The 23,701-nt window shown below is 41.6% G+C and overlaps 1 protein-coding gene across 1 annotated transcript in view; it reads left to right on the forward strand.

Annotated features, from left to right (window-relative positions):
- The window catches only part of PTTG1IP2 (PTTG1IP family member 2), an 82,494-nt gene that overhangs the window by 39,764 nt on the left and 19,029 nt on the right, over positions 1-23,701 (forward strand). The window lies entirely within an intron of this gene.

Here is a 23,701-nt window from a genome sequence, read left to right on the forward strand (position 1 = left end):
TCTCTTAAAGAGATCCCTAAAAAATACAAGCTTCAGACCCCTTAAAACCTAGGGCCACTTCTGGGGAGAGTTATGATTGCCTTCTCTAAAACCCAATAGCCTAAAGTTAGGTACCATCATCATCCTCATTTTACTTAGGAAGGGACTGAGGCAAAGAGGTTAAAAAGTTGGCATCAATTATAAGTGGTGGAGTCTGGAGTCAAACTCAGTCAATGGAGCTAATGAGTCTGTGCTTTTAACCACTGACTTTCTACATCTGTGGATAAAAATAAAAAATAGTTGACAGTCTCTTTTCAGTTAAAGTAAATCCTGGAGAAGAGCCCTTACCCCACAAAAATAACCTAAGGAATCTTAATTTCTACCAAACAACTCAGCGTGATAAGAGAAGAAGGAAATTCTTCAAATAATGTCCTCTAGTAAAGTAGGAGGAAAAACCATTAAAATTAACATCTCTGTACATGTTCTTCTAAAGAGAATCCTTGGGATTAAATTCTGTTCATGCATGATCATTCCCCTGATACTGCACCTTTGATATTAGGCAGAGTTTATTCTTTTTCCCCGCAAAGTGATTGTCTTTGCACTCCCCTGACATCTTAACTACACTTGGCTTTTTATAAGGTTCAGCCTGAAAATCAGTGAACATCATGTACATAGGATCCTCTGTCATTTCTACAACAGTAGACAGTGTCACGCGTGCGTCACTCCATTTACTCTGCACAAGCCTGTGAGAAGGGGAAGCAGGGAATACCCACACGCTACAAGCGAAGAGACTGGGGACAGGAGAAAGGAGCTTCTCCGAAGTCACCCAGTAGTGGCGCAACTGGCCCCCAGACTCAGGACATTTTCCTCCCTAGCCCAGGGCCACTAAAACCATGTCTGCTTCACAGAAGCTGGAGGGATGATTTCCTCCATTAGGGGAACTGTAGGAGGTTGTTTTTCTAAAGCATCAGCTCTGGTCATGTAGGTTCCAACTTAATGCATGTTTCATCTCTGGCTAACTTGTTGGCTAAGTGCCTAAGAAAAACAAAACTGTTCACTCATTCAGACTGATTCTGATTTCACACTCAGATCCTCCACTTGGCATAAGAGAACAATAAAAAAAAGTCTTTTGTTCCATTCCTTACAATTACAATGGCATTTAAAAGCATTTTTATGAAATATAAGTAGTTATAGAAAATAATGATGATCCCTTGAAGAAAACAATGATATTTACCACACAGCTATAACACACATGATCATTTTACCATATGTTTGCTTCAGATTTTTTTTTTAAGTAATAAAGTCCCAGTGAATGTTTCTCCGATTCCATTCTTTACTTGCACCTACCAGAAGTAACCAGCAACCTAAAATTTTTATATTAACCCATAAATGTTTATATAGTACTTTAGCATATAAATTTCTAATGTCAGTTTTGTACTTATATAAAAAGATAAATTTATCAAATTTATATGAATATCTATCTTGCGTCTACCATGCTGTACTTTGTCTTTTTACATTCAATTTTGTTTCTGAAATTATGTTGATATTTAAAGCTAATAGACTTACATCTTTAGCTTTTATGATATTGTAGATGAGACCTTTGTTTCAGTTACATTTTCCAGTTGGTTTTGACTAGCATATGAGAACATTGATTTGAAATCAAGAAAACTTTTTGAACTCATTAATTCTCGTAACTTATAGATTCTCTTGGATTTCCTATGTGAGCAATCATCTGAAAATAAGAGGCAAGCATTTTTAGAAGGATCATATTTCTCAGTGGGACCTGCTGTTTTACAAAACAGCAAGCTAAAGCTGAAACTCCAGTACTTTGGCCACCTCATGTGAAGAGTTGACTCATTGGAAAAGACCCTGATGCTGGGAGGGATTGGAGGCGGGAGAAGGGGACGACAGAGGATGAGATGGCTGGATGGCATCACTGACTCGATGGACGTGAGTCTGAGTGAACTCCTGGAGTTGGAGATGGACCAGGAGGCCTCAGTTCAGTTCAGTCGCTCAGTCGTGTCCGACTCTTTGCGACCCCATGAATCACAGCACGTCAGGCCTCCCTGTCCATCACCATCTCCCGGAGTTCACTCAGACTCACGTCCATTGAGTCCATGATGCCATCCAGCCATCTCATCCTCTGTCGTCCCCTTCACCTCCTGCCCCCAATCCCTCCCAGCATCAGAGTCTTTTCCAATGAGTCAACTCTTCGCATGAGGTGGCCAAAGTACTGGAGCTTCAGCTTCAGCATCATTCTTTCCAAAGAAATCCCAGGGCTGATCTCCTTCAGAATGGATTGGTTGGATCTCCTTGCAGTCCAAGGGACTCTCAAGAGTCTTCTCCAACACCACAGTTCAAAAGCATCAGTTCTCCGGTGCTCAGCCTTCTTCACAGTCCAACTCTCACATCCATACATGACCACAGGAAAAACCATAGCCTTGACTAGATGGACCTTAGTCGGCAAAGTAATGTCTCTGTTTTTGAATATGCTATTAAGGTTGGTCATAACTTTTCTTCCAAGGAGTAAGCGTCTTTTAATTTCATGGCAGCAATTACCATCTGCAGTGATTTTGGAGCCCCCCCCCAAAAAAGTCTGACACTATTTCCACTCTTTCCCCATCTATTTGCCATGAAGTGATGTGACCAGATGCCATGATCTTCGTTTTCTGAATGTTGAGCTTTAAACCAACTTTTTCACTCTCCTCTTTCACTTTCATCAAGACGCTTTTTAGCTCCTCTTCACTTTCTGCCATAAGGGTGGTGTCATCTGCATATCTGAGGTTGTTGATATTTCTTCTAGCAATCTTGATTCCAGCTTGTGCTTCTTCCAGCCCAGCGTTTCCCATGATGTACTCTGCATAGAAATTAAATAAGCAGGGTGACAATATACAGCCTTGACGTACTCCTTTTCCTATTTGGAACCAGTCTGTTGTTCCATGTCCAGTTCTAACTGTTGCTTCCTGACCTGCATACAGATTTCTCAAGAGGCAGGTCAAGTGGTCTGGTAGTCCCATCTTTCTCAGAATTTTCCACAGTGTATTGTGATCCACACAGTCAAAGGCTTTGGCATAGTCAATAAAGCAGAAATGGATGTTTTTCTGGAACTCTCTTGCTTTTTCCATGATCCAGCAGATGTTGGCAATTTGATCTCTGGTTCCTCTGCCTTTTCTAAATCCAGCTTGAATATCAGTAAGTTCACGGTTCACATATTGCTGAAGCCTGTCTTGGAGAATTTTGAGCATTACTTTACTAGTGTGTGAGATGAATGCAACTGTGTGGTAGTTTGAGCATTCTTTTGCATTGCCTTTCTTTGGAATTGTAACGAAAACTCACCTTTTCCAGTCCTGTGGCCACTGCTGAGTTTTCCAAATTTGCTGGCAGATTGAGTGCAGCACTTTCACAGCATCATCTTTCAGGATTTGAAACAGCTCCACTAGAATTCCATCACCTCCAATAGCTTTGTTTGTAGTGATGCTTTCTAAGGCCCACTTGACTTCACATTCCAGGATGTCTGGCTCTAGATGAGTGATCACACCATCGTGATTATCTGGGTCATGAAGATCTTTTTTGTACAGTTCTTCTGTGTATTCTTGCCACCTCTTTGTAATATCTTCTGCTTCTGTTAGGTCCATGCCATTTCTGTCCTTTATCGAGCCTATCTTTGCATGAAATGTTCCCTTGGTATCTCTAATTTTTTTGAAGAGATCTCTAGTCTTTCCCATTCTGTTGTTTTCCTCTATTTCTTTGCATTGATCGCTGAAGAAGGCTTTCTTATCTCTCCTTGCTATTCTTTGGAACTCTGCATTCAGATGCTTATATCTTTCCTTTTCTCCTTTGCTTTTCGCCTCTTTTCTTTTCACAGCTATTTGTAAGGCCTCCCCAGACAGCCATTTTGCTTTTTTGCATTTCTTTTCCATGGGGATGGCCTTGCTTCCTGTCTCCTGTACGATGTCACGAACCTCATTCCATAATTCATCAGGCGCTCTATCTATCAGATCTAGGCCCTTAAATCTATTTCTCACTTGCACTGTATAGTCATAAGGGATTTGATTTAGGTCATACCTGAACGGGTTAGCGGTTTTCCCTACTTTCTTTAAGTCTGAATTTGGTAATAAGGAGTTCATGATCTGAGCCACAGTCTGGCGTGCTGCAATTCATGGGGGCGCAAAGAGTCGGACATGACTGAGCGACTGAACTGAACTGAACTGAAGGTTATCTGATTTCTGAAGTAAAATCAGTATCCAGTATCTACAAGCACATGTCCCAGCAATATTCAGGATATCCCAAATGTTTCTAGAAGTATCTTAAGGGCTTCCCTGGTAGCTCTGATGGGAAATAATCCACCTGCAATGCAGGAGACTTGCGTTCAATCCCTGGGTTGGGAAGATCCCCTGGAGGAGAGCATGGCAACCCACTCCAGTATTCTTGCCTGGAGAACCCCCATGGAGAGAATATCCTGGGGATTACCGTCCATGAGGTCACAATGAGTCAGACACAACTGAGTGACTACGCACAGCACACACATATGAATAGTTATAATCATGTTCTTTTCTTGCTCTGTTGCTCAATGCCTCTATTCCTTGGTGCCACTTCAAATGGAGCAGCACAAAACCAAAAAATTGGAAGCAGATGAGTGATTCTCAGAAGAGCATAGTATCCCACTTAATATCTGTGATTTAAAAAAAAATATTTATTTGACTGTGCTGGGTCTTAGCTATGATACTCAAGATCTTTGATCTTTGTTGTGGCATGTGAAACCTTTTAACTGAGACATATGGGATCTTGATCCAATACCTGTGATTTTTTAAAGAACAGAAGTCTTAGTAGAGAAATAGTCTATAGATTTATGTAGCTCCTAATCAGATTTCTCTGTAAATAGAGTGATACAAAGCTGTTCTCTCTTTGTTGATTGGTAAAAACAAGTTGGAGGAGAGATGTGAAGTCAGCATCATCCATTCCCTTTGAGAAGTAACATAATGTCATATAATGAAAGTCAAGGTCAAAGACCCATTATCTTTGTGGCCGTTTATTCTGACCACCTGTCAGTGCTAGGCAAAATGATCAGTAGTCTTAATAAAGCAAGAGTCTCCTGGGAGAGCATAGTCTGGTTTCCATGTGAACTTGAAGCCACAGATTTACTATATGTCCTTTCTTATTATTTCAGCTGAGATTGTTAAGGGACATTTCCCCCAGATTCTGCTCAATAGAAAACATTATTGGACCTCCCTGGTGGTCCAGTGGTTAAGAATCTGCCTGCCAATGCAGAGGACGTGGATTCGACCCCTGGTCTGAGAAGACTCTACATGCAGAGGGTCGACTAAGCGTGTGCGTCACAACAAGAGAAGCCACCACCATTAGAAGCACAGGCACCGAAGCTAGAGAAAGCACATGTGCACCGACAAAGAGGAGCCAAAACCAAAATACATAAAGTCTTTAAAAAAGATAAAAACATGACATTATAAATAAACTCTATGGTCAATTAGAATTCTTTGGATGAAAACAATAGGAACTAACTTTGCCTTTATAGATTGGTGCAGTTATCCTTGATTTTATTCCATGGTGCTTGCCAGATCATGTAACTTTGAATTCCAATCTATGACCGTGAAAATGTGTGTGCACGCATTGAATGAGAGAGAGAATGAGAAGGGTCTAATATTTACTGAATGTTGCATGTCAGATACTTTGCTAGGTTTATTTATTTATTTTTGGTAACAAACAAAAGCTAAGATTTTTCTGAAAAAGATTTTCAAAGCTAGAGGCAAACATTTCTCTCAGAACTGCAAACACTGCTGAAGGAAGGGGCAATTCAGCCATCCTCCTGAGAAATTTGAGCCCCATTTAAGACTGAAGCAAGGATTTAGATTTAATTTTCCTGCTAGGAATAGGTAAATTCTCTGCCAAAGACATGATCTTCAGTTTCCCACACCACCCCACCCCCACAAAATAATGTCTTTCAGAGTCTGCAAAACAAATTCAGCTCACATGAAAATGTAAATCAAGTTAGGATATGAAATCACGTATGCTACTTCCAGGCTCCACAGAAGTTTGACAGTAGAGTTTAGGTTGCAACAAGCTTCGAGGTATCTGAGAAAACCTTTCATTTCAGGGCTTCAAATGATTAGATGATTAAAATTACTCTTTAATAATTAAACATGCCATCTGTATAAGGCAGAGTGTGACTTTTCACCCAAGGCCTCTCAGACTGTTCTAGAATTTCTGCAGTTGCCCCATATGGTATCAGAAATCCCTTGCTAGTCTTCCTTTGAAATATCAGAGAAGCAGACTTAGAGCAGCTGTTTTTGCTTGCCAGGTTTCGTTGAAATGTGGGTTTTAAAAGCCCTTGGCTTGTCATTTTGAGTTAGCTTACCTTACTCACAAATTTCACCATAATATAATTCAACTGATGCCTGAAACTCAGTATCACGGAACATTTGATGAACAATGCACTTAACATCAGTGTCCAACCAGAATGTACATTTTCTATTGAAATGTCCTTTTCATGTTATACGTGCCCTCAGAAATGTCCAACAAATCATAAACATTCCTTTTTTCTGTAACAACAAAATACCAAGAAAGCAATCCCCACTATGCTTTCTTTCCACTGGTTGGGAATGTAAAAAGAATGTGAAGTCTAGAGAGATGTCTACTGTGTTATTGAAATACTGCTTAAAAACTGACGCAAAACTGCTTAGAAACTGTCGTTGAGCCAACAGCAGTACTAGACAGTAAGTAATGAGTACACTTGCGCGTTTGCCTTAAACATCATCACACAACTTTCAAAGCTCAGTGACCCACAGGTCAAAAAGGAATATCAGTCACCAAAACACAATTTCTCTATACTTTGGGGGGAAAGGGCATCGATACCAACTTTAACAGTATTCACTGATTAATCCGGTAGTATCCTGGAGACTTTTCATCTGCTTGCCTTCGATAAGCAGTTTAGTTATCAAGATTCGGCTGTTAGACATTTGAATGTTTTAAATTTTTACTTTAGTGCTTCTTTTGGGGATAAACTCAATTTTTCACTTCTATTAATAACCTATATTGGAAAAGAATCTGAAAAAGAAAATATATGTATAACTGAATCACTTTGCTGTACATCTGAAACTAACACAGCATTATAAATCAACTTTTCTCCAGTATAAAATTAAGAAATTAAATTCAAAATAAGAAATAAAAATGTGGACTTTCAAAGCCAAAACCAAAGATAAATGAGCTAGTCTTGATTTTTTTAATAATGGAAAATTAATTTTTAAAAGGCAAATTGTGGTATAAATTCTTAGATTCTGCTGTTTGCTTCTCATGTCTGCATATAGCCAGCAATCAGGAAAATTATCCTGTTTTTGCTATTGACGTCTTTATTATACTTAGGAGCCAGATGGAATTCATTGGTCATTAAAATGTAACACAAAATAGTGTACATTTTCCCTTATTCCCCCAGCAAAATTTTAAGCCATGGAGACAGACAATAAGTATTCATTCATTTAGCTATTCAAAAATTATTTATTTATTAATTCCTCCTATAATGGGTACTGGCATACTTAACACCATGAATGAGGCATGTAAGAACTGAGTCTTATTTTAGTAGAGGGAGCCAAACACATAAAATAAAAATTCATAATATGACGTGATTTTATATACAAATACATATTTCTGTATAAGTATGTATCAGAGGGCAATGGCACCCCACTCCAGTACTCTTGCCTGGAAAATCCCGTGGATGGAGGAGCCTGGTAGGCTGCAGTCCATGGGGTCGCTAAGACTTGGACACGACTGAGGGACTTCACTTTGACTTTTCACTTTCATGCATTGGAGAAGGAAATGGCAACCCACTCCAGTGTTCTTGCCTGGAGAATCCCAGGGATGGGGGAGCCTGGTAGGCTGCCGTCTATGGGGTCACACAGAGTCAGACACGACTGAAGCAACTTAGCAACATATATCAGATGAGAGGCCTATTTGTTTTGTGAAGTAAAGGTACGGATTATTCACCAGCTAAACTTCTAAACCCATTCTCCACCCTCCTCTGCACTGCTCTGATGTCCATAGATTGGGTTGCATTATTACCTGAGTTTCTTTGCCTCTTTGGCTTTGGGAGGCTTGTTGCTGTTCAGTCGCTCAGTCGTGTCCTACTCTTTGTGACCCCATGGACTGCAGCATGCCAGGCTTTCCTGTCCTTCACCATCTCCTGGAGTTTGCTCAAACTCACGTCCATTGAGTTGGTGATGCCATCCAACCATCTCATCCTCTGTCGTCCCCTTCTCCTCCTGCCTTCAAGCTTTCCCAGCATCAGGGTCTTTTCAAATGAGTCAGTTCTTTACATCATGTGGCCAAAGTATTCGAGTTTCAGCTGCAACATCAGTCCTTCCAATGAACACCCAGGACTGATCTCCTTTAGGAAGGACTGGTTGGATCTCCTTGTAGTCTAAGAGACTCTTAAGAGTCTTCTCCAACACCACAGTTCAAAAGTGTCAATACTTCAGTGCTCAGTTTTCTTTATAGTCCAGCTCACATCCACATATAACCACTGGAAAAGCCACAGCCTTGACTAGATGGACCTTTGTTGGCAAAGTAATGTCTCTGCTTTTTAATATGCTGTCTAGGTTGGTCATAACTTTCCTTCTAAGGAGTAAGCGTCTTTTAATTTCATGGCTGCAGTCACTATCTGCAGTGATTTTGGAGCCCCCCAAAAAAGTCAGCCACTATTTCCAGTGTTTCCCCATCTATTTGCCATGAAGTGATGGGACTGGATGCCATGATCTTAGTTTTTTGAATGTTGAGTTTTAAGCCAGCTTTTTCACTCTCTTCTTTCACTTTCATCACGAGGCTCTTTAGTTCTTCACTTTCTGCCATAAGGGTGGTGTCATTCTGCATATCTGAGGTTATTGATATTTCTCCTGGCAATCTTGATTCCAGCTTGTGATATATAAGATCCATATATACATATTTGGTCATCATCCTATTTCTGGCATAGAGTTCCTAAAATTCTTGGAATTTCCTTCAGCCATTATTCTGTGATAAGTGTCAATGGAGTACAATCTGTAAAAATATTGACTCACTATGCTGTACTCCTGAAACTAGTATACTATTATAAATCAACTATACTTCAATGAAACAATCCCTTGGAATTTCTAAGTAAGGACCATGATGGCTGCGTGCATGCATGCTGAGTGACTTCAGTTGTGTTTGCCCTTTACGACCCTGTGGAATGTACCCTACCAGGCTGCTCTGTCCAGGAGCTTCTCCAGGCAAGAATACTGGAGAGGGTTCCTTACTGCTAAGCCACCAGGGAAGACCAAGGACCTTGATAAAGGTGCCTTTTTAATGTAAATGAGGTGACTTTCGGAGCCTCGCCTAAGTATGGGAGCTGATTGCCAATCATCCCCTCTTCCCTCCTTTTCCACCCCCGCCACTCCCCTCCACTCAAGAGAGGCTGGAGGTTGAATCAGTTGTCTATGGTCAGTGACTTAATCAAACACACCTATGTAATGACGCCTCCGTAAAAACCACAGAGGAGTGGGTGTGAAGAGCTTCCCAGTTGGTGACACGGGGAAATGGGAGAGTGGTGGGGCTGGAGAGCACGTGGAAGCCCCTCAGTCTCTCTCCATACCTTATCTTATGTATCTCTTCCATCTGGCTGCCCCAGGGTTGTGTCCTTTTATAATAAACTGATGATTTTTAAGTACAGTGTTTCTCTGTGCTCTGTGAGCCACTCTAGTAAATTAATTGAACCAGAGCAGGATGTTGTGGGAACCTTGAAAGCACAGGTGATAACATGGACTTGTTCTGACTTGTGTCTAAAGTGTGTTGGGGTAGGGGTGCAGTCTTGTGTTACGGAACCCTTCCCTGAAGCATCTGATGCCACCTCTGGGTAGACAGCACTGGAATTTAGTTGAGTTGTAGGACACCCAGCTGTTGTCCACAGCATTGTGGGGGGAATATCCCCCAATATGTTAAAATTGGTGCTCCAAACCTAAAAGAGTTGTGTTTTTTTCCCTATTAAAAAAATATTTTATGAACAATTATCTCTACCTGATAAACACAAAAGCAGGGAAAGTACTGAAAAACTACTTTCATAGGCACACATTTGCTTTTGATAAAGGCAAGAATAAGGATGAGCTGGAAAAAATGCAAACGAGAGAAAACAGAGTTTGCATGTGCACAAGGAATGAATTTTTTTGGCAGGAATAATTCTGAAGGACAAAGAGTGAATCTCAGGATGAGGGGAAAGTGCTATGTCTGACTGTTAGGGACAGAATATGCCCCTCAAATTCATATGTCTATGGGATTTCTCAGGCAAGAGTCCTGGAGCGGGTTGCCATGCCCTCTTCTGGGGATCTTCCCGACCCAGGGATTGAACCTGCACTGGCGGGCGGATTCTCTACCACTGAGCCTCCAGGGAAGCCCGTGCACACCCAGAGGAAAGGCCACATGGAAACACAGTATGAAGGCCTCGGGAGAGACAAATGCTGCCGGCACCTTGGGCTTGGACTTCCAGCCTCCGGAACTGTGAGAAATTAACTGTTTAAGCCATGAGTCTGGTATATTGTTATGGCAGCCCAAGCAGACTTATGCACTAACCAATGGAAAATAATCCTCAAGAGACTAGCACAAGTGACTAAAGCAGTTTAATAATGTTTGTGTATGTGGCTGAAGGACTGCAATTAATATCAAATGACTGTTAGCCTTTGGAAAGGGCTAGGCATCTGTTCCAAAATTAAAACTGAGGAATGACTCTGAGGCTTCCCTCTTAGGTGACTGGATGGATATCGGTGCTGTGAATCCAACTGGGAGGACAGCAGGAAGAACAAATTTGATGGGAAAAAAAGAGACTGGCCTTGGGCATACTGGGTTTGAGATATCTGAAGGATGTTCAAGTAGAGATTTCTTGGAGTATAAGACCAGAGCTAAGGTGATGAATGCTTTGGGATATAGATTCAATCTGAAAACCTGAGCATGTACTATGTGCTAGGCATTCTTCTAATGTTTGCATTGTATGGCTAAACAAAAGAGATAAAAATCCTCACTCTGTGGAGTTTATATTTCCAGTGGACAGGAGAAAGGAAAACAGCAGTAACATAAGAAGCAAATTTTATAGTATTTTAGAAGTTAATACAAAGCCTATATGCAGGTCAGGAAGCAACGGTTAGAGCTGGACATGGAACAACAGACTGGTTCCAAATAGGAAAAGGAGTACGTCAAGGCTCTATATTGTCACCCTGCTTATTTAACTTCTATGCAGAGTACATCATGAGAAACGCTGGGCTGGAAGAAGCACAAGCTGGAATCAAGATTGCCGGGAGAAATATCAATATCAGATATGCAGATGACACCACCCTTATGGCAGAAAGTGAAGAGGAACTAAAAAGCCTCCTCATGAAAGTGAAAGAGGAGAGTGAAAAAGTTGGCTTAAAGCTCAACATTCAGAAAACGAAGATCATGGCATCTGGTCCCATCACTTCATGGGAAATAGATGGGGAAACAGTGGAAACAGTGGCAGACTTTCTTTTGGGGGGCTCCAAAATCACTGCAGATGGTGATTGCAGCCATGAAATTAAGAGACGCTTGCTCCTTGGAAGAAAATTATGACCAATCTAGATAGCATATTCAAAAACAGAGACATTACTTTGCCAACAAAAGTGTGTCTAGTCAAGGCTATGGTTTTTCCAGTGGTCATATGGATGTGAGAGTTGGACTGTGAAGAAGGCTGAGCACCGAAAATTGATGCATTTGAACTGTGGTGTTGGAGAAGACTCTTGAGAGTCCCTTGGACTGCAAGGAGATCCGGCCAGTCCATTCTGAAGGAGATCAACCCTGGGATTTCTTTGGAAGGAATGATGCTGAAGCTGAAACTCCAGTAGTTTGGCCACCTCATGCGAAGAGTTGACTCATTGGAAAAGACTCTGATGCTGGGAGGGATTGGGGGCAGGAGGAGAAGGGGACAAGAGAGGATGAGATGGCTGGATGGCATCATGGACTCAATGGACATGAGTCTGAGTGAACTCCAGGAGTTGGTGATGGACAGGGAGGCCTGGCATGCTGCAATTCATGGGGTCGCAAAGAGTTGGACACGACTGAGCAACTGAACTGAACTGAACTGAAAGACAACAGAGCATGCTAAGGGGACTGGGAGGACCGTTGTAAGGGGGTGTGGCTTGCAATATTCTCCAGGGGGGTTCAGGTGAAGCCTCACTGAGAAGATGCCATTTAATCAGACTTGAAGGAGCTGAGGGAGTTAACCAAGGGGCTTATCTAAGGAAGTGCGTTCCGGGCAGAGGGAACATCCACTGTAAAATCCTGTGGTGACAGCGTGCTGAGTATATTCGAGAAGCAGCAGAGATGCCAGCACGGCAGCAGCCTAATCACACGAGGAGGGAGAGAAAGAGAGTAGCTGATGCCGCAGGGGCCAGGGAGGGAAGTGTCAGACCACACGGTCATCAGCTTTCTGTAAGGAGCTCGAGGATTACTCTCAGAAGGAAGTTTCCAAGTAGAGATGTTACCTGCTCTGACTCTTAACAGAGTTACTAGCTGCTGTGTTACCGACAGGCTGGGCGAGTAGGGCAGGACAAGGTTGTGAGCGAAGAATAACAGGAGAGGAGAGAGAGGTGTATTCATCTGAAGACGAGAGGTGATCTGCTAATGAATTTGGGTGCAGAGTTTCAGAAAATAAAGCAACAAGGATGACTTTACGGTTTGGGGACTGAAAAATTAGAAGGATCGGAACATGGATGGAAGATCATAAATTTTGACTGTCTAGAGAGAAGATGTGGTTTGAAGCTGTTGAATAGGCATTTTGATATATTTGTCTGGAGTTTAGGAGAGAGGTCCAAGTTGAAAATAGAAATTTAGGAGTCAGCAGCACATTGGATGATATTTGCCATGATATTTAAAACCATGTCCCTAGATGAATAAATGTATTTAGAAAAGAAAACCAAGGATTCACTCTTGACTACAGAAATATGAACAGGTAGGTCTTGGAGAAAAGTAGCATCAAAAACAAAAAAAAGCTGAGCAGGAATAACCTGAGGGGTATAACATTCAAGAGAGCTTGGTGACCTAGAAACGAAGTGAGAGGGCCTCTTAAGGAAGATGGTGCGACCAACAATGCCAATTGTTGGCCATCAGTCAGGAAAAAGGAAGGTTGAGATCTGATCATTGGATTTAGTACATGGAGATCATTAGTGTCCTTGACAAGAAGCTTTTTGGTGGAGCTGGGGTTTGGGGAGTATGATTAGAGAGAGTTTAAGAGATAATTTGGACCTTTTTTGCAAAAGACTCTGATGCTAGGGAAGATTGAAGGCGGAAGGATAAGAGGGTGACAGAGGATAAGATGGTTGAATGGCATCACCGAATCAATGGACATGAACTTGGGCAAACTCCGGGACATGGTGAGGGACAGGGAGGCCTGACATGCTGCAGTCCAAGGGGTCGCAGATGTGAATCGGTGACTGAACACCAACAAGAGCCAATAACGGATGAAAATTGAAGTCGCTAAGTGTAGGCTCCTCCTGAGAAATAAGGTGATACCTAATAAAAGAAGCAGAGTTAGGACAGAGTTTGTATGTGATTTTAAAGACAGAATCAATAAGAGCATGTTGCATACTTTTGAGAATGAAGCAATAGAGACTGGAAAACAAATAATGCAGAAGAAGGAGAGTGGATGGAGCAATGCTGTGGGAGAGACATAGAGGGGGTATCTAGTGCCCATGGAGCACTAGGAATCTAGTGCCTGCCTTTGAACAGGAGCGCGGAAAATTTCTCTATGGTTACAAGCAGGAAAGCAGAGAATGTGAGTGCAGATGCTGGGCTAAGTGTGGAAGTGGAATCCAGGTAAATTTCCTCTGAACTGGTTCCATTTTTTCTGGTGTAGTAAACAAGGCCATCAGCTACAAGTGGTTTGGGAGGGTGATGAGTAAGTGGCAATTGTTATGTCAGAGTATATGAGGCTGGTTTCAGGTCAGCCAGAGCTGGGGCAACCTCTCTGGGCACGATGGTACTTGTGATGAGATGATAAAACCTAATTCGTGAAGTGCCAAGAGACTGAGGTCAGTCCGAGTTGCAGGCGTGGTGGGTGATCACATCACATTCTCATCCCTCTGCCTGAAGTGGGATGTTGCAGTTATCTGAATAGATTCAGGGACTCAGAGCTGCTGAGGTCCACATCAGGACAGGGAAGGCATTAAGTAGGCACAGGAGAGAGATGCCTTGGGAGAGTGTCCTGACCAGACACTACGGTTCTGCGCTAGAAATTAGGGGTCTCCTGTGACAATCACAATGTTCTGTTCTGAATGTGGGACTGTATAGAAGTGGGACTTTTAGCTTTTATGTATTTGGATAGATAATTTTGCTTATTTGGATAGGTAATTTTGCATGTGTATGTACATATACAAATGAGAATACATATGTACATATGGAAATGTATATGTAGATAGAAAGAGCAAGCTTCATTTATGAACAAAAGGAGCTTCATACATGGGATCTGTTGAGTTACAGATTCCCTTTCCTCATTGCAGATATCCACATCAACTCCAGGACGGGGCACAGGGACTTTGCTTAAGAACAGTGTCACATGTATTCTTTTTAACAGCTGAGTAATACTCCATTGTGTATATGTACCACAGCTTTCTTATCCATTCATCTGCTGATGGACATCTAGGTTGTTTCCATGTCCTGGCTATTATAAACAGTGCTGCGATGAACATTGGGGTACATGTGTCTCTTTCAATTCTGGTTTCCTCGGTGTGTATGCCCAGCAGTGGGATTGCTGGGTCATAAGGTAGTTCTATTTGCAATTTTTTAAGGAATCTCCACACTGTTCTCCATAGTGGCTGTACTAGTTTGCATTCCCACCAACAGTGTAGGAGGGTTCCCTTTTCTCCACACCCTCTCCAGCATTTATTGCTTGCAGATTTTTGGATCGCAGACATTCTGACTGGTGTGAAGTGGTACCTCATTGTGGTTTTGACTTGCATTTCTCTGATAATGAGTGATGCTGAGCATCTTTTCATGTTTGTTAGCCATCCGTATGTCTTCTTTGGAGAAATGTCTATTTAGTTCTTTGGCCCATTTTTTGATTGGGTCGTTTATTTTTCTGGAATTGAGCTGCATGAGCTGCTTGTATATTTTTGAGATTAGTTGTTTGTCAGTTGCCTCATTTGCTATTATTTTCTCCCATTCAGAAGGCTGTCTTTTCACCTTGCTTATATTTTCCTTTGTTGTGCAGAAGCTTTTAATTTTAAACTAGAGCCAATTATACAGAGTGAAGTAAGCCAGAAAGAAAAACACCAATACAGTATGCTAACACATATATATGCAATTTAGAAAGATGGCAATGACGACCCTGTATGCAAGACAGCAAAAAAGACACAGATGTGTATCACGGACTTTTGGACTCCGAGGGAGAGGGAGAGGGTGGGATGATTTGGGAGAATGGCATTCTAACATGTATACTATCATGTAAGAATCAAATCGCCAGTCTATGTCCAATGCAGGATACAGCATGCTTGGTGCTGGTGCACGGTGATGACCCAGAGAGATGTTATGGGGAGGGAGGTGGGAGGGGGGTTCATGTTTGGGAACGCATGTACACCCATGGTGGATTCATGTCAATGTATGGCAAAACCAATACAGTATTGTAAAGTAAAATAAAGTAAAAATAAAAATTAAAAAAAAAAGAACAGTGTCACAAATCTGTAACCACCGCTTTTCCTTTCTAGGAAAAGTCTTAATACGTTGCTGTTGAGGAATGCTCAAAAAGACAGAAAACATAACTCAAATTGGCTTAAGCAAAAGGAGACTTATTAAGTCAGATGATCGAACAATTTGATTCTGAAGAGTGTCTGATTCAGTGTCCAAAAGGATCAGCAGGGACTTATTTCTTCTTCTGAAATGACTATCGTTTTTCCTTCTGTCCTTATCTTGTCAGTTTATGAGAACTTTTCATATATATTAACAGCTCTATCTGTCCTCTGCATTACAAAGAGGTGAGGAAAAGAGACTCCGTGCTTGTCCCATTCACCATCTTTATTGTCAGTACTGGATCCATCGTCCTCAGCGTGAAGTCTAGATCAGTGTGTCAAGGAGGCCATGGGACAGCTCCATCATTCAGCTTTAAAAAGCAAAACAAGATAGACACTTCCTGGGTGGTGCAGCAGTTAAGACTTCACATTCCAAGGCAGGGGTTTGGGGTTTGATCCCTGGATAAGGACCTAAGATCCCACATGCCTTGGGGCCATGAAACCAAAACAAAAAAAAGATGAAATATTGTAACAAATTCAATAAAAACTTAAGATAGACCCTGACCAAGGAGAGGCCTCCATGCCCAGTTCCTTCCCACCATACCCCTGGGCACTGGGGCAATATTGCTCAAGTTTCAGTCATTCTGGAACCACCTTCACAATTTTGCCTTATCCTCTAAATCATACTATTTATATTTCTGAAACGTGACATTTTAACCTAGATTATTTTAAAAGAACAGCATATATTGTTGCCAGTATTTCATTATGACTTTGTTGCGGTTCAGTCGCTCAGTCGTGTCCGACTCTTTGCTACCCTAAGGACTGCAGCACGCCAGGCAGGCTCCTCTGTCCTCTGCTGTCTCTCAGAGTTTGCTCAGATTTGTATTCATTGAGTTGGTGATGCAATCTAACCATCTCATTCTCTGCTGGCCCCTTCTCCTTTTGCCTTTCATCTTTCCCAGCATCAACATCTTAACTACTAGTTATATTTTCCCCATCACTTTAAAAATAAAAACTAATAACCAGGCGAAGAAAGCTGCTACTGTTTTCTAGCTATTGAATGGTGGAACGTAGAATTCAGGCCTTCTTCAAAAGCAACAACCCAGCAGGGAAATGCTGTGGGTTTCAGAGGGTAATAGACTTCGATCGAGACCAGTGGACAAAGCATAGGTGGTGACCGTGGCAGGCCAGCGTTGCATGACAAACATTCTGCATTCTGGCTGGAACATTAGTGGTACTAAAATTCTGCGAATTATGCTGGAGTCCAAGGCTCTGAAAGAGCCGCCTCGGAAGGGACTGCTGGGACGGCTCATGGTCCGTGAGTGGCTCCACAGGTCCAAATAAGTACCTGATGCCTACCACAGTCCCTCTGGCCAACAACTGGTGGCACCCAGGTCTGAAGAGCTATGTGCTGGCTGCGGTCATGGAGCCAAATCCTCCTGCCAGTGTTTATCTCTCTTTTTCTCATCCAACTGTTTATCAGCTTCTCAGAAAATAGCGTTTCCCAAATCTCCAGATACAAGGACAAGCAAAGACCAAAAACTATGAATGATGGTAGGTAAGCCATCCTGAGCCCAGAGGCACTGCTTCACGTGTGCCGTGGCTTTTATATTTGAGCCTTCCTGGAAGGCTGAAATTTTCATCTCTAAAGTTGCCTTTGGGTGTTGACTAAAAAGATGCACAATGTGGGAGATACCAATTAAGTTTTTGAGGGGCAAAATAAGGACTGCAGCCTGGGAGATAGCACCTCAAATATCTCTAAGAGACTGCTCCCAAGAGGCAGGTGGGGGAAGGTCAATATATAAGGTTTTGGTGAAGGGGGAGCTCAATGCAATCAAATGCTTACTTTACAAGGGGTTTTCTTCAGTCACCAGGAGCTGATGGCACCATGAAGAGATTCAGTGATTTTTCTATATATGAAGAGATGTAAGGATTGGGATTATGAAATCAGTTCCTGAAAATATCTAACTTTCTAAAGACCTGTCCCACCAGATTCCTTGGAGCACAGAGTGCCTCACTCCACCCTGAACTCCTTCAGGGGGTGTTGAAGGTCAACAGCCACAGCAGCACAGGGGTCAGTCTCCACAGAGGCTGACGGCAAATGCCCTTGGCAAGTGCCAGTTTGTAGTTGACGATGGGAAGACATTTTTAAAAGATCTTCATGTTTTTGGTGAAATCTAGTTAAATTGGGGTCTTCCCAGGTGGCTCTGGTAAATGGTAAAGAATCCACCTGTAATGCAGGAGACAATTCTTGGGTTGGGAAGATTCCCTAGAGTAGAAAATTAGAACCCACTCCAGTATTCTTGCCTGGAGAATCCCCTTGGACAGAGGAGCCTGGAGGGCTGCAGTCCACAGGGTTGCAGAGTCAAATATGGTCTTTTTTTAGTGTTTTAAGGTCTTAACTAATAAATTCTTAGTTTGGGTCTTATCAAGTCATTACTTTGGTTTAGAGACTTCCCTTGGTTCCCCTCCCCAACAGAAGAAATGTTGAAATGTTAAAAGCCTTACTGAGTTAAATTTACGAACCTGGAGATGAAGTTTCCAGTATCCTAAACTGGAATTGTATAGATGGAATAAGGACGGGATTTAAACTACTTGGAAAATGCCCTGTAAAGCCAAGGTTACCATTTTTATGAAGACTCTGAGACAGAATAGTTACTGCTTTCTGGTTTTCAGAGTCAAAAAGATAGTATCTATAGCCAAGTTTGTCTTCCTTCCTAAAACTGAACCAAAAGCTCTTAGCTTTGCCCTGAGATGAGAAGTTCCTTTGAGAGGGTTGGGGGTGGGGGCGGCTGAAACAGAAGACCTGGCTTGCCTCCTTTGGTTTCATCTCTCCTGTACATGTTTCTCTCACTTAACCTCACAATCATTCCCATACATACTTTAAGCGAAACAATGTTCTCTTACCACACCTGACACATTCTCCCCAGGAAGAGTGCCTAAAAACATAGGCTGAATGTAGAAACAAATCTTTCCCTTTGTCCCCTAGCAAATTGGAGTCACACTAGCATTTTTCAGAAAACCTTGTTAAGATACTTAGGAAGAACAAAAAGGGAGGAAACAAAAATAAATCAAGAATCATAGATGACAGCCATGAAATTAGAAGAATGTTCCTTGGAAGAAAAGCTATGACCAACCTAGACAGCATATTAAGAAGCAGAGACATTACTTTGCCCACAAAGGTCCATCTAGTCAAAGCTATGGGTTTTTCCAGTAGTCGTGTATGGATGTGAGAGTTGGACTATAAAGAAAGCTGAACACTGAAGAACTGATGCTTTTGAATTGTGTTGGAGAAGACTCTTGAGGGTCCCCTGATCTGCAAGGAGATCAAACCAGTCAGTCCTCAAGGAGATCAGTCCTGAGTGATCATTGGAAGGACTGATGCTGAAGCTGAAGCTCCAATACATTGGCCACCTGATGTGAAGAGCTGACTCAATTAGAAAAGACCCTGATGCTGGGAAAGCTTGAAGGCAGGAGGAGAAGGGGATGACAGAAGACGAGATGGTTGCGTGGCATCAGCAACTCAACAGATAGGAGTTGGCACAAGCCCCAGGAGATGGTGAAGGACAGGGAAATGCTGCGTGCTGCAGCCCATGGGGTCACAAATAGCTGGAAATGGCTGAGTCAACAACAAACAGATGGCAGAGTCTGGCCTTCTAGCCAGCTTGGTTCTGGGGCTGACCAATCTTGGTCAGTGTTTCTCAGAAAACAACTTCCCTTTTGGAGGGAAGACCTGGGTCAGCCTATTTCTGAGCCTCTCCTGAGTGCTGGCTTCTTAGCGTGGGGTAATTTCCCCTCTGAGGTCACATTCAACCTTCCCCTTTTATAAGCAGGTGGTTTCTTGGACATGATACTTTCATTTCCAAAACCTCTTCTATCCTCTCACAGGAGATTTTCACCTCCATCATTTCTAACACTCCAAGTGATAGACCTTCCTACGGGTACCCACAGGACTCTGAGAATGATCCCACATCAAGTGAGATCTCCTACTAAATGGGTTGCTTTGATCCCCAGAGCTTTTAACCCTGATGTTCACTTACATTCGAGAGTTTAGTAAGCAATATCTGAAGAAGTTCTAGTTTGCTCTTGGTACTTTGAATTAAGAATCTTCTTCTCCAATACCTAATGAGTGAACAAAAAATACTAAACTGTAGAGAAGTTCTCTTACTGGGAGCAATCAAACAACAAAGGGCAAGCATGGAAAGAAATAGAAGACTCTGGATCAGAACAGAACAGCACAGCATGGCAATACTCCAAATGCCACCATCACCCCTTAGAAATGACCGAGTCACTAAATTCCAAAAATGTTCATTAGTACTCCCAGATCTAGAGAGATGCAAATTGAGTGGGTGTCCTATTTTTCACCCTGTTCTGAAGAACAGAGAAATAGTTACAGAGAAGAAATAAGGAAAACAGAGAAATTGAACAATGGATCTGACTCTGATAGAAACACTAGTTCCTGGGCTACAAACTGGATTTAGGGGGCAGATCTACAATTCAAAGATATCCCTTGTTTGGAAATTAGCAATTTTAGCAATTAGCTAGAGTGAACCCTGGCAGTGGAAAAATGGCAAAAGCTCAGAAGAGAGTATAGAGTCCAGATACCATAACAAATTCTGGTGGCACCGACTCACGTACGTTCTCTCCCTTTGTCAAACGCTTAGAACAGCCAAGTGAAAAGAATGTGCTGTTGTGTGTGTGTGTATCCAGTCATTCAGTTGTGTCTAACTCTTGGCAACCCCATGGACAATAGTCTACCAGGCTCCTCTGTCCATGGAATTTTTCAGCAAGAATACTGAAATGGGTTGCCATTTCCTACTCCGGGGGATCTTCCTGACCCTGGAATCAAACCTGTGTCTCTTGCATCTCCTGCATTCGCAGGTGGATTCTTTACCACTAGCACCACCATAAAATATGGTAAAACTGTAGTTTGTCAGAAAAAAATTTTCCAGGACAGTGGTAAGGTGGCCAGGATGTCACTTATACTATGTCAGCACACATGGAAGGTCTGAAAACAGCTGTCAAAGCATTAGTAAGATGAAAATAGACAACACAGAGCCTAAGCAAACACTGTGCAGCTAACAGTAAATAATGAAGGAGTTTATGATCACGTGGGCTTCCCAGATGGCTCAGCGGTGAAGAACCCACCTACCAAAGCAGGAGATGTGGGTTTGATTCCTCCGTTGGGAAGATCCCCTGGAAGAGGAAATGGCAACCTGTTCTCTAGTATTCTTGCCTGGAAAATTCCATGGACAGAGGAGCATGGTCAGGTACAGTCCATGAGGTTGCAAACAGTCAGACACAGCCGAGTGGCTGAGCACACACATATGGTCACATGCAGAGAAACAGATGAACTGTCCTAGAAGAAAGCATAGCTCAAGGAACAGATGAAAATCTCCCCCACCAGGGCTGAGCTGGGAAACCCCAAAGGAGAAACAGATTGGGTGAAACATATCTCAAAGTCAGAATGAGATGAAAAGTCAGGTCTCTCCAAGGAGATAAAATGAAGGCTACATATTTGACAATGAGGCAAGGCTTGCAGGTGTTCCCTTTATTTCTATAGTATATATTTGTTCATTTCTGCTAATGGTGAACACACCAAGAATATCTGTCATGCAGACTCTACATATACTTATTGTATTGGATTCTGGTAGCTGCCTCCTTCCTCTGCCGTCTAGCATAGAGTGTGCTGATATCTGGGGTGAGCTGAGTCTTCACTGTCTTCCTCCTGGTAGATTTCTCAATCTTTTCTATCACCTGGGTACCTAATTCCTATGTTATAACCTATGTTATATATAATCAGAGTGACTTCTGTAACTCTACAGACCCTCTCTGAGAAAGGTGTGCTCAGTGATATTGTTCAGCAAAATGAAAATGAACTAAGGGGAAATGTGGGATTCAAAAAAGAGTAGTAAGCAAAGAAACCAGTGAAACAGAATTAACTATAAATGATTGATTACAAGTTGATAGCAATGTAAATGCATTGATAGTCTAATAATAATTGATAACTATTTAATAATAATTAAAATTCCAGATGACTTCTTCCTGGGGAGTGGTGTGGGAAGGGAAAGGCAGAAACTTAAAGCACATTAAGATCCTTGTATAGGTGGAGAATGTAGATCTTGATGAATCAATGATAGAAAAAAGAATATAAAACATATCTCAAAAAATTTTAAGGAAACAGAAACAGGTGTGACTGCAGGGTGTGATGAGGAAAGAAAGGAACAAACAATAAATTGATGAAATAATATATACATTGCAAATGCTAATGAAAAATAAAGGAAGTGTAGCAACATAGTTACATAAGACAGAATTTAAATTAAAAATATTTAAGGAGAATAATAAGCAATATTCCATACTGACATACAGCTCAATACATGGAGATGACATATTATGAATCTTTATTCACGTAACAATATAATTTTGAAATATAAACCATAAAATAGAACTACTTTCTAGCCAAAGCTGATAGAAACTTAAAAAACACTTAACAAATTAAAAACTCCATGGACTCACTTTACATGCCTATATCAGAAATCAATAAAGCAAATAAAATATAAGGAGGTGGTATAGAGAATAGTAACAGTAATATATGAAATCTTGTTATCCATTGCCTAAATTTTTCTCTTACATGCTCATCAAAAAATTTTGATTCCAAAAATATTTTTACTCATCCTAGATAAACTTGTCAGATTCAGTTGTTCAATTTTTTAGTTATTAATTATTTGCAATACCAATCAGAAAGTTTTTGTTTTGATATCGAGTATAATATATTTTGATGCCTGGCATCCCTAGGTATTTGAAATTGTGATCCCTCATGGAAGAAGAGAAGAAGACCAAGGATGGAACTTTATGGACTAACAACATTTTAGGCATAATTAGAGGAAGTGGAACCAACCAAAAAACTCAAAAAGAATGGCCAGAAACATTCCAAGAGAACTAGGAGAGAGTGATGCTGGAGGTATTAGGAAAATGTATTCAGGAGGACCAAAGTGACTAGACAGAAAACAAATACACACACAAAATCAGTCTTCAGAGTAAAAGGAGAATCTGGCCCCGAGAATGCTGTGGAAATGGCTGGTGTCGCTTTCTTCAGGCACAGAGGAAAGGGAGAGAACACAGTGCTTCATGTCGCGGACGGTCGCGTAGGTCAGCTGTCCTTCACTGGTTTTTCAGTGATAGGAAGAAAGACTACAAGCAGGATCGCTGGTTAGTTCTACAAATACTTAGTCTAAATCTCTGAGATGGACCCAGGTCAGGTCATTCCCTGACCTGAAGTTCAGCCTGGAGAGAAAGGAATGAGGCCATAAGGAGCAAATAGATTTGGAAAACAATGGAAACGTCAAGAAAAGTAAAGGTCTGAGTCATGCCAAAATGCAAACAAGAGGAAAGGAGAGAAGATTCTAGTCAGAGACTAGAATATTGGTATTTAAGATTTCATGGTTGCAGTCCTCTGCAATGATGGCAAAATTCAAATTTAGATCATGGTAAGAATTTGTTTAAAGTAAGATGAAGCATCAGAATTTCTCTGGATGGTGGAATTTCAGCTGACTTTTGATTTTTATGTATCCTTATGTCTTATATTGAATATGTATCACTTTTATAATTACACAAAGATAAAAATCCTATTTAAATTTTTGAAAAGTTGGAGACCCCTAACCCTCAAGTTCCCATCTGTAAATCATGGAAGGAGGCTTCTGATTGGTCTGACTTGGTCAGATGCCTTCTCCCTGGATCGATGAGTGCGGTGTGGGATTAGCCCAGTTTGCTTCAGAGGTGTAGCCTTCGATGTTTGGTCGGCCAGGGAGTTAGTGTAGGAGAGGGAGGTTATTTTTTAGAACTTTACTTGTCTCATCAAAGTTAGATGATGCTATCTCATTTTTTTCCGAGTTTAAGAGGAGAAAGTAAGAAGGAGTTAGGGTTTAAATAGTGCCAGTGAGAAAGTGTCTGGACTTAGGAAAATAATAAAGGAAAATGCTCCAGGT

Source organism: Ovis canadensis, chromosome 4, assembly GCF_042477335.2.
Source record: "Ovis canadensis isolate MfBH-ARS-UI-01 breed Bighorn chromosome 4, ARS-UI_OviCan_v2, whole genome shotgun sequence".
NCBI lineage: Eukaryota > Metazoa > Chordata > Mammalia > Artiodactyla > Bovidae > Ovis > Ovis canadensis.